Raw genomic sequence first — 13,133 nt, forward strand, 5'->3', positions numbered from 1 at the left:
GTGGAAGAATTGCCAAGTGTCTTATGGGCTTACCAAACTACTCATCGATCATCTACTCGGGAAACACCCTATAACCTTTTCTATGGGTCAGAAGCAGTCCTGCCAGTGGAGATCGGGCAATCTTCTATTCGGATAGAGTCCTACCCAAATCACAATGATCAGTCCCGGGCCATTGAACTTGATCTGGTTGAAGAAAGGCGAGACAGAGCTAACATTCGAATGGAAGCTTATCGTAGCCGGGTAATGAAATCCTATAATAAGAATGTTCGGGCGTGAAACTTTCAGATAGGGGACTTGGTCATGAAAAAGATAAAACCGGTGGGCGATGTAGGGAAATTGGAAGCAAAATGGGAAGGACCCTTCAAAATAATTCAAAGAATCAGTTCTGGTGCAGCTTATTATCTTGAAGATTCTCTGGGACAAACTCTCAAAAGGCCATGGAATGCTTTTCATTTAAAGAGATATTATGTGTAAAAAACGCTTATATCTACTAATTTCTACATCAAATAAAAAGATTGTTCGAGAAAGCGTGCGAATACTTTCAAGTCCAGGGACCCGTACCCTGGCCCGGTTGACCCGTACCCCGGTTATACTTTCAAGCCCAGGGACCCGTACCCTGGCCCGGTGGACCCGTACCCCGGTTATACTTTCAAGCCCAGGGACCCGTACCCTGGCCCGATGGACCCGTACCCCGGTTATACTTTCAAGCCCAGGGACCCGTATCCTGGCCCGGTGGACCCGTACCCCGGTTATACTTTCAAGTCCAGGGACCCGTACCCTGGCCCGGTGGACCCGTACCCCGGTTATACTTCCAAGTCCAGGGACCCGTACCCTGGCCCGGTGGACCCGTACCCCGGTTATACTTTCAAATCTAGGAATGTCAGGGAAGCCGTTATCAAATACGATGAAGATATCTCATTAGCAAAGAAGATATTTACAGAGTGCCCAGAACCCGGGAGTAAAAAAAAAAACAAACTAGTCTTATTTGGGATCCTGCTCCTTGTTCTGCTCCTCCTCCTCTTCTGGGAGAGAGGCTGCTGCTTTCTCTAAATCTGGAAAATCTTCCTGGTCAGCTGGGACCAAACCCGCTTCCTCGAATTGTTCCAGGCACTTGTTGAAGCCCTGTTCAAAGTACGGGAAGGCTTTCTTAGCCAACATCAGCTTGAACTCAGGAGATTTTAAAAAGTTGGTCATCTGCTCCTCCTGAGCAGTCTTAAGAAGGGACACGGCAGCTTGGAGACCATCAGCTGGAGCACGGGAGGACTCGGCCTCCTCCCTTAACGCTTGTGTCTCTGCTCGGGCCGCTGTCAGCTCCGCCCGTATCAAATCCATTTGCTGCTCCCAGGCAGCCCTCTCCCGAGCCAACACATGCTCGTGATGCTCGCTCAAACGGCCCACCTCCTCTCGGAGTTTAGCATGCGTCTCCTGGGCCGAGGTAGCCCGAGCATTGGCCCCTTTAGCTACGATAGCTACTCGCTCATAAGAATGTACGAGCATCTGCAGACCCTGAAAATATTGTTCAAACTTGGGGATCAAGCGAGAAAAGAGAAAGAAACAGAGAAAAGAAAGAGGGGGGGGTTACAATTTCCTGAACTTACAGAAAAAACCCGGGACGTTCCTTCGCAGAGAAGCATGTTGGGATAGAGTCCCTGGAGGTGTGCCACCTCGTCAGGACGAAGAAGGCCCCTGATCATTTTAAGAAGGTCCGCATTAATATCTTCCCCGAAGATATTGGGGATAACCCAAGGCCTTCTCCCAGAGGGCCCGGTAGAAGAACCTGTCATAGGAGGAGACCGGACGACCTCCTCGGCGTCATCCTCTACTGCCACCACCGGTTCCTGGATGGCTTTCCTCTTTCGTTGATTAAGAGGAGCTGGGTCCTCTACAGTAGCTGGGATGGCGGATTCTTCTTGGGGAAGAATGGGTTCCTCCCGAACCATCATTTCTGCTTCGTCCCCCTGTCCTTCAGTTTCCCGGGCTTCAGCCAATGCCCGGGCTTGGCTTTCCTCCTCCTCTTGAGTTTCCCGAGCTTTTTTCTTGGCACGGGCTCTTTTTTGTTCGGCTTTTCTCTTAGCCGCGGCCTCCTAGAAACTCGCCCTGATCATGTCTTCGGCTGCTTTACAAAAACAGCATGTCAGATGACCAAGCAAGTGAAGGATACATAAAGCGAAATAATGGTAAGATAATACTTTACCAGCCTGCGACCCGGGGTGATTAAACTCATCTATTATCTTGTCCACGGGGTCTTCAGGCCGGGACCCAATCCCATAATGAATCAAATTGTCCCCCCCGATCAACACTGAGGAAAGATAAGATTGTTTTTCTAGGGCCCCCCAGGCTTGGATAAAGGGAGGGAGGAGTTTGTAATCCCGGGGAAGCTCAGGTTGGGAGGGCATAGCAGAAAGAAAGCCCAAGGCAGTGGTAGGGAGAGTCGGGAATTGAAGAAAGAAAAATTTTGTCTTCCATCCCTTCAAAGAGGAAGGGATATCAGTCAAGAACCGGTAATGCATCCGGGCCATAAAAGAAAAGACCCCATCATTTAGCCGGCAAGAATAAAAATAATGAAAAATTGAAGAATTGATGAGAAGTTGTTTCATACGGAACAGTACAAAAGTAGCAGCCATAATACGAAAAGCGTTAGGGTGGAGGTGATTGAGGGGAAGGTTGAAAAATCGGGCAACTCCTTCAAAGAAGTGGTGTATCGGGAAGCGTAGACCACTCTTGAGCTGCTCAAGAAAGAAAGCATGATAGCCAGGGGGAGGAGTATCTGGGTGATCGTTCGGTCCGGGAATTTTGATGTCATAAGTAGAAGGGATGGAGCCCAAAGATCTCAACTCCTCTATACTACCCGGGCGAAGGGTAGAAGTCACAGTGGAAAACCATGGGAGACTTGTGGCCTTCTCTTTTCCCTTACCCTGGGTACCAGCAGGTCGAGAAGAAGAAGTTTTGGATTTTTTAAGGGGTCGAGAATGGGAAATGGGAATGCCTACTGGAAGGCGAACGGAGGTCTCAGAAGGGGTCGGGGAGTTATCCTCCGATCGACCCCTGACATTTTTGCCGGACGTAGAAGATGTGGAATTTGACATAATGAAAAGGATAAATGAGGAAAAGAGACTTACTAGGAAGAAATGGAGATGGTGACCGATTGTCGATGAACGGAAAGATCGCCGGAATAACACCCACGCGACGAAAAAGCTCGAGAAAAGAATTTGGCAGAGCTTCGCTACAAGGGAATTTGCAAGTGAAATTTTGAAAACCAGTCATATACTATATATAGGAAAAGGGAGTGATCTATGCCGTTGATCTAAAGCAGATCGAACGGACGAGATCAGCCTCGAAAATTGGACGGCATCATTGGGCGGGATATTTGAAAAGACGTGAGCATAAAATCGAGAAATTATAGTCATTCGCTTGCTCGGAATACGGACAGTTCCTGACAGCTTGTCAGAGGGGGATGCGTCGTTCTGACATCGCATTAAATGATCAGGGAAGGCTAAGCCCCGGCGTATTATCCTAAGCCCGGGTGGTACGAAGCCCCGGCGTATTATCTTAAGCACGGGTGGCATGAGGACCCGGCGATCAATTAATAGCGTATGGTTTTCCTGTTTATTGATTCTTAATCTATGCCGTCTTGTTCACAAAAGATATAAAATAGAAAGATACATTAAAATTTTTATTAAGGAAATGGTCGGCGTCGTATTACAGCTATTCTAGAAGATACATAATCCTGCCATTCATTCATCCAATCAGTCAACTCTTGAAAGTGGAGATTGGTGAAGGACTCGGCGGTTGAAATCTTGTTCAAATGATGCCACTCCTTCCACAGCATAGCATGCAATAGAGCTTGGTCGGTGGCTAGGTCTGCAATTCGAGCTATTTCAAGATCTCGCCTATATTTCCTCGCCACTACTCTCTGTGCACGAGTAAGAGCCAGGCCATTCTGGTAAGCAATGGTAATATCCTGAATCTTGTACCAAGTGGAAATAACCTTTACTTCGATATACTCTTCGACATTTCTTTTTAGATTCTCCAAGTAAGGACGTAGCTCGGCTGGTATTTGGCTATGTGCACCAACGGAAGAGACTGTACTGCTGCAGACACTGGAATCACTTGAGTTCGACATGATGAACTAATACTCATTTCATCCATATCGTCTTATTTATAGGAAGGCGACATTTAATGTTGAAGAAGGTAAAGAGGCCCTAGGCAATCGAAGCGCCTTCATGTTTACCCAAAGGGAAAGTTGATCACCATCATTGACTGAATACATAAACGGTCAGGATTAGTCTTGAATATGGAGCAGAGCAGGCGGAAAGACGTACACGAATATCTAGGTGTTATAACCTTGGAATATGAAACGATTGTCGTCGACATAAATAAGCATGCATCATAATAATTCTCATGGATTGAACGGTCACACTAACCAACGAAGCATATTAGCCCGGGAAACGCAAGGTCCCGGCACTATCTACAGGCTCGAAAAATGTGAAGCCCCGGTATATTCTTATAAGCCCGGATGGTACGAAGACCCGACATTTGATTTCGAGACCAGGATACTATTATTTATTGGTTCTCAGTACCCATTTGCGTGCAGGAGATAAAGAAACATAAGACACGATAATTAATAATTTTTTATTATTAAAGAAAGATTCGGCGAACTGTTACATTATCCATTATTGAAGATACAGAAATTTGCCATTCAGTTAGCTAGTCGGTCAATTCATGAATCCGAAGATTGATGAAGGACTCGGCAGTTAAGATCTTTTCCAATTGATGTCATTCTTTCCACAGCATCATGTGTAACAGAACCTGGTCGGTAGCCAGATCTGTAACTCTACCCACTTCAAATTCCCGGGTGTATTTCCTTGCTCTTGCTCTTTGTGCTCGAGTAGGAGCCAAGCCGCTCCGGTAGGTATCATTCAGGTCTTGAACCTTGTACCAGGTAGACATGACCTTCACCCAGATTAATTCTTCAATCGTCTTCTTCAAATCCTCCAGATGAGGACGCATTGCGTTGGTTACTAAGACGTGTGTGCTACTGCAATTAGTGGAGTCACTTGAAGACATGTTGAACTGATGTTTACCTTTCATTTCTATTCCCTTATTTATAGGCACATGACATTTAATGGATGCACCTCGTAAATGGTACCAAGTAAGACGAGAGGACGCTCACGGTTATCGAAGCATCATCCTTATCCATCTCGAAATATGGAACGTTTTTTGACAGAAATTTAATATAGATGCATGCGTCATTATGATTTTACAGCATAGCCCGGGAGGTTTGAGGCCCCGGCATCTTATTTTATAGCACGAGGAATTTTAGCTCCCGGCATCTCAGTTAGGGAGATTTATTCTATTCAGTTCCTAGTACAAATGCAATATCCAGAAAAATTGAAATTCTCGACAGAATTAAAAATGGACAAGCATTTTTATCCCTGAAAAGGTGCTGGGAAAGTAACGGAGATATAAACAAAAATAACTTTTATTCAGAAAAAGAAATTCTTGCGGACTACACCATAATATGCTTCCTCTACAAACATCATCCACAGGGTCATCCAGCCCTTTACTTCTCCAGTAGACGATTTGAAGAAGCTGTCGGATTCAACAATGTCCGTCAGAATTTTCCTTTCCTTATAGAGCATCAGCTCGTAGACATAATCGTCCTTGAAAAGATCAGCTGTCTCAGAAACATGCAGGCGTTCCCTATACTCCCTCAGCTTTACCACCAGTCTAGGAGTATTAGCTTCCCCAGTCTCGTAAAGAAACTTCAATCTCTGAAGCTTTTCCCAGTAGTGGATAATTTTATGGAAGACTTCATCCTCCAGTTCCAGTTTTCGTTTCTCCCGGCCTGTTTTCATGAATTATTCCGCCATATCAGGAGTCTTGGAGCCGCTTGCACCTGCCATTGTATTCTCTAGAAGATAAATGTCGGTGTCATTGAACAAAGGAAGGGTTGTTATATATATATAGGAGGGTGAAGCCAATCCACACCATTAATCCATAATAGACCCAACGGCTCAGATATTCATCGGAAATAGTGCAAAGATATTCATACAGACGAGGAGATATTCGAAAAGACATGTCCAGGAATCAATGCATCATAATGATTCATTCTCTCGGAAAAAGAAGAGTCTCTGACAAATCCTACGGCCTATGCCAGCTATAATTCACGTGTCCATATATTACGATCAGCCTAAAAAATAATAACAAGCAAGTAAGCAAACAATTTTCCTGACCGGGCACACGAGACTAATCGGGACGAGTGGACTCTAGCCCGACTAATTAAGGTAGGAGTGATGATGCCCCGAGGTATCCCGGGTCATGGATAATATCCATGGTTAAATGTCCGGGTCAGGAGAATAAAAGGTTCTGACTATACCAATAAAGTAATCGGACGGATCGGCACCAGAGCAATGAAATTACCCAGGATAACGAGAAAGTGGCTGGAAGGACCCACGAAAAGGCCGGTCAATCAGAAGCCAGGCCACGAGATCACCCGAAGCAGAACCTCTCTGAGAAGTTATACATTTATGTTCTTATAAGGAATCCCAAGGAATACCTCACCCTGATCACTTCGATATGAGTGAAGTATTTAATGCCGCCGATCAACAGTGTTTATAGCCGATTTATCTCTGAAATTATTACAAGTGGTCAATAAATCAAGTGGCCTGGATGTGACAAGTGTGCGATTTGACATGTCAGAACAATAGGGTATAATCAGCCACCCTATTATAATTAATGCTCTCACACGAACAACGAGGTCATCATTGTATCATCTACTATAAATATCAGGTCCTTTACTTGCATTTACTATCTTTTAGACATTAATTCATATTTAATACTCTCATTTACTATACGCCAATCATCACAGCCATCATTTGGCTACGTTGGTTTTATTGCTTGAGTACCCGGCTGACTTAAGCATCGGAGTGGCCACGCCGGACCCCCCTTCGACGCCCATTCACGTGGTTATTTTCTTATTCACAGATCCTCCAAGGAGCTCGAGAAGTTATAATCCAAGCTCGGCGTCTAACTCCTATTTCCTTTAAAATCCTGATAGTTTACCCGGCAGAGTTCCTGACTCGACTCGACCGTTTCACCCGGGTTACATCAGCGCCCATGAAGGGTATTATGAGATTTGGGAAAAGAGGCAAGTTGAGCCCGAGGTTTATTGGGCCATTTGAGATTTTTGACAGGAGTTGGGACACTAGCTTATCGTGTTGCCCTTCCGCCGAATCTGGCCGGGGTACACCATGTTTTCCATGTCTCAATGCTGAGGAAGTACCTAGCTAATCTTTCGTACGTGTTGAGTTATGAGCCGTTGCAGTAGGCTCCAGATCTGTCCTATGAGGAAAGACCTGTCCAAATCCTTGACAGACAGGAGTGTAGACTTCGGAACAAAGTGACCAAGTTGGTCAAAGTCCGGTGGCTGAATCAATCAGTGGAAGAAGCCACTTGGGAGTCAGAGACGGACATGAAGATTCGCTACCCGGAGTTGTTCGGTAAGTTTTAATTTCGATGACGAAATTTAAATAAGTGGGGGAGGAACTGTAGAGCCCAAATTCAGTACACGTATAACTCATGCATTTATTTAATTGCTAAATTTTTTATTTAAGTTTAAAATGATTTTTAGTGATGCATGATTTAGTAAATTGCATTTTTTTAAGGTTTATGTGATGTACGTTAATTGTTTGATCGAGTTTCATATTTCATGCGATTATTCGATGCGGGATCGAGGAAAGGAGACCGGTGACGATTGTGGCAATTTTTAAATGCGGTATTTTATTTTAAGTTAAGGATGGGGCATTTTAATTAATTTATGAAGTGTTAGTCTTTTAAAGCCTAATTTATTTATTGGGTGATTTTAAGATTTTAAAACTTTTTAGAGATTTAGTGCTTGTGCTCTTTATTTTAATTAAAGGATTTCATTTAAAGGTTAGTAGGGATAGTATTTTAATTAATTTATTAATTGAGTTAAAGTTTTAATTAATATTTTAATTAGCATGGTTAATGGTATAATTAAGCAAAATCATTTCCTAATTATTTCTAACACACGCACACACACTTTACACACACACACATACACGTATATCACACAACACACACACATACACATCCATTCATTCAAATTTTTTTGAAAAGAAACCTAGGGTTTATATCAAGAGAGCAGCCGCCCCTCCCCTTCAGTTTCCAGCAAAGTTTTGTTGAATTTTCTTCAAAGAAAATCGAGCCACCCTCGTCCTGCATCAAGCCTCACTCCGTCTCCGCTTCGGTATCGCCGTATCGTGAGTTTTTCACATCATAAGGCATGTATATTCTGTTATTTCTGCATCAATCTCGTCATATTATGCATTGTGTCGTTATTTATGCGTAAAAATACATGTGTGATGTGTAGAAGTTTGAGCAATAATGTTTGGATCAATTTTGAAACAGATTTTGGATCACAAATCACGTTTTTGCTGTCTTTTCAAAAACTGCGATTTTTCGTTCGTGATTTTGAGAAAACTTTCAACATGAAAATTGTAGAACTTTTCGTACCTTCGATTTGATATAAAATTTGAAATATTTGGATAAACATTGAGTGAGTTATGGTGTTTTTCGTGGGACTGCTCAAATTGCATTTTTCAGAAAATTATGTATTGATGTGTTCTTGAAGTTTTATTGTTGCAGAATTCGTTGGGGATCCACAGGTGATCTTTGGTGCATATAGGTATGCTTAGTATGATGTTGGGTTGGTATTTGGGTTGCCGGGTAGTGTCGATAGGCACTTGAATTCATTATAAGTCGTAAGAAGCGATTTTGGTGTCAAGTTCCGTGTTTTGAGTTGCATTGTGTCGTAGATTGATGTCGTGAATTCGGGGTGTGTGTACGGGTTGTATCAAAGTAGTAGCATCCTAGGATGGGTCTCGAGGCGTCGGGTGATAGTCCGTATAATCATGTTTAGAATGTTGAGCATCACATGTATTGAATTTTCGTGGGTTTGTTTCCACCGAGGGTACACGGACCCAGACCCGGACCCAGGCACGGGGTCCGTGCCTTTGTTCCTTCCGAAGTATCATTTTGCCGAGTCTACACGGACCCTTTCACGGACCTAGGCACGGGGTCTGTGCCTTCCCTTTCCTGCACATGCATTGTACAGTACCTACATGGACCCGGAGCCGGATCTGGGCACGGGGTCCGTGTACCTCCTGTTTGGGAATAGTTTAGGTTTCCCTTTGAGATTGTTTTGAGGTTCTATACCATGGCTTAGTACAATTATTAAACGAGGTCAATTCCCGAGTGATTTAGAATGACATAAGCTATTTATTACTTCGGTGGTGAGCACGAGTACCTCGTCTAAGCTATGAAAGATAAGTGTTTGAACTCATGTTAGTATGTTGCAGCAGCGGCCCCAAGCGAGATCCAACGAATCCCTCAACGACAAGTAAGTATATTGACGTGCAAGAAAATATTTTCAAGTTTTTGAGGTATGCTAAATGTCTTGTGATCAAATTATGAATGGGTTTGGAAGTCGGTGAACGTGGCCGAGGACCTCTCCACCCCGTTAAAGCATGAACGGGTTTAGATCAGGATTGGAAAGCGTTAAAGCATGAACGGGGACCAATCCACCCGTTAAAGCATGAACGGGGATCTCATGTATGTGGCAGTGGATTCATCCATGTCAGCCCAGTACTGTGGTTTAGTTTGATCAGGCGATTTATGTTATGGGTCACTTGCTTTGAAACATGCCTCTACGCAAAATGATGAAGTTTAAGTATGTTCAAGTATGTACAAGTATGCAAGCACGTTTAAGAAAAGTTTCATATTATGGCAAGTCTATGTATGTATGTACGTATGTTCAAGTTTATTTATGCTAGTTCAAGTTCCCGTATGAATGTTCTATTTTAAAGCTGCATGTGATTTTATTACGTATTACTCGTTACTTCCAGTTTATATGTGTTGAGTCTCTAGACTTACTAGACTTGATCGATGCAGGTGAGGATGATTTCGAGGAGACTAGGGGTGGAGACCAAGGAGCTGGCTTGGACTGAGCTGGAGGCTAAACCCGAGGACCGCCATGTTTTAAGTTTTATGAATGTTTAAAATATTTTTAGTTACGTTACTGATTATGAGATTTTAAGCAAATATTTTGGTGAACATTACTTTGAGATCTTTTGTTACAATGGTTGTGGAATGAACGGTTTAATTTATTGAAATTGAAGTTTGTATATTCTTTTAAAAAAATTTAATTTTCCGCAAATTTTGAATAGTAAAAGTACGGTACGTTACATGAGATGCTGCAAGTCTCGGTTATCTGGGATCAGTAAGGTCTGGTCTTTGTCCCTAATGGGTTGGTTCGAGGCTGGTTGGGGGGGTTAGCAAGGCTAGGGCCGAGATTGGGGAGTAGTTCTTTTGCTTTTTTTTTTTCGAAATTTAGGTGCTGGAAATTCCAGCAACTTGCTGGCCTAGGATTAAAATGTCTAAGGGTCAGATTTTGAGGTTTTTATAACCTTTTAGATGTTATTAGGGTGTGGTAAAAAGTTGGGAGAATTTTGGTTAAGTTTCGAGTCGATTCGGGTTAAAACCGGGACTCCGGATCAAGTTTTAAAATAATTTGGTTAAATTATGAAATGAGCTCGAGTTTACGTCTAGGAACATTTTTAAAAATGTTTTGGGACATTTTAAGGAGTTTGGTAAGCTTCAGATCAAAATAATGAGTTTTAGATTTATCTGAGATTTAGTCGCCGCACGAAACGTTAATTAAAGAATTAATTGAAACGCCTAGATTTAAACTTAATAAAATTATGAAAAATTATATTTAAGTTCAAATAATTATTAGAAGTTTAAATTTTTAATTTGAGAATTTTATGCTAATGTTTGGTTTAATTCGGATTAAAACGCAATAAGATGTAATATTTAAAGATTAATTTAAAAGTAATCGATTTAAGTCAAATAAAAATATGAGAAAATTCTTGTAGTCTTAAATAATTATTAGAGACATGTTAGAGTCAATGGAATTAAGAAAATGTCAAAAACCTGAGATTTTACGTCTAGGGGCAAAATGGTAATTTTTGGGTTTCCAGGGGCAAAATGATCATTTTGCACCCAGGTTAAGATTTTGGTTCTGGCAGTGCCCTGAGCACAAATTTACCATATTTTAAATGTTCATGTATCATGATCATGATTTTAAGATTTTATGAAGATATACGTCGCATGCTTGAATTTAAGAAAAATTGCATTAGTGCATGATTTTTATAAGTGATGAAAATGGTAATATTTTAATGACGGGAATTGGTTGTGGCTATCGAAGTATATGTAAATATTTAAGACATATATGTAAATGATTATGATGAGGCCTAGGCATATTGGATGGGTAATCATGTCACTGATGTCCGACAGCCGTCGGGTACCGCAGTTCTATGTATGATGGATCCATCGTAAATGATGAATGATGTACGATAGTCACCTCTAATAAACTGAATTCACTAATGATAAATGATGAATGATGAATGATGAACGATAAATGACGAATGATGAATGATGATTAACGATGAGCTGTTTTGACACGTCATGATTTTATAAGACACGTTTATGTTATGTTTTTAAAGTTCATGAAAGGTATGTTGAGTATGATATTTTTCACTGCTGTGTGCTATGTATATGTATTTGCTATTAAATGTGCAGGTGTGTTGAGTCTTTAGACTCACTAGGCGTGTGTGATGCAGGTGAGCTTAATTATGAGGGGACTGGAGGTGCCGAACTCTGAGTAGGCAGACCTGGTGCGGTGACACGACCCGAGGACAGCATATTTTCCTCATTATAATTTATGAGATTGAGTGGAGATGAATATTTTCCTACGTTGATGATTTTTAAGATTTTGATTGTTTCATGTTTACATATGATTTTGGGATGAGTTTGGTTATTTTAAGCTGCACTATTTTTACTGTCAAATATTTAAGATCATTTTTAGATGTTATATTTTTCTGTATAGCACATGCTTGCGAAACGTTTAAATGTTATTTCGAAAATGTGAGCTAAAAAAAAATATTTCCGTACTTTTAAAATTAGTAGACATTCCAAAAATAACAAACTTGTATATTCATAATTGTAAATTAATATATTTACTAAAACTTTTATATAGGAAATAAATAATAATTATGTATTTTGGAATTGTTCCAATCTATTGGAATTTATATGTTTTTAGTGTCAAATATTCTAATTTCTATGAATTTAATTGATTACTAATTGATCGATATCTTAAGCATAAAGTTAAAAATATTATGATCAACATTTAATGTTTCTGTTCATATGAAAATAACAATATTTTAGAACAATTTTGGCTTATTGGAATTGAGGTAATCATTTCAGGCTCATGTTGACTCTAACGTAAACATGAGAGGAAGACAAAATACACCAAATGTGTAATCATAGCTTTTTTTAGTAGACTTAAAGACATGTGACGAGATGAGTGAATTTTTTTAATTAAAATAAATAATGTTGAATCATAGATTTATTCACAAGTTTAGACAGGACATAGATAGATGTTTTCATGATAATTATATTATTTATCGTATAATTAATAAGATATAATGAAAAGTGTAATTTACAATATTTATGTCAAAACCAACGTACAACATTAATGTTGCATAATAAAATGACAAATTTGTAAATTCAAAATTATAAATTAATAGATTCATTCACAAATTTAGACAGAAAATAGATAAAACGAAAACTTGTAAATTCACGATTAAATATGAAAATGATAAAATGACAAACTTTTAAATTCACTATTTTAAACTAATAGATTTATTCACACATTTAGATAAAAAAAAATAAAAAAAAAATAGATACAGTTCTCATTGTTTTCTTATAAGATAGTTTAAATCTCGCGTGATTTCGAAGCGATTAACTGAATGCTTTTATTAATTTTCTAAAAAAAGCTTTGATCTCAAATCCGAAATCACTGTAAGTTTATTCATTATCGGTTCTAGATACGGGACTTTTGTGTATAAATTAAAAGGCCAATGGAGGTGGTCTTCCCCTGGCTAGATATATATATATATATATGTATTTTCTATTTATAAAACTGATATATTTCACATTTTCATAATCCGAATTTTTCGTTTTAAACTGTAATTTATTCTCAAAAGCCA

Source organism: Primulina tabacum, chromosome 2, assembly GCF_025594145.1.
Source record: "Primulina tabacum isolate GXHZ01 chromosome 2, ASM2559414v2, whole genome shotgun sequence".
Lineage (NCBI taxonomy): Eukaryota > Viridiplantae > Streptophyta > Magnoliopsida > Lamiales > Gesneriaceae > Primulina > Primulina tabacum.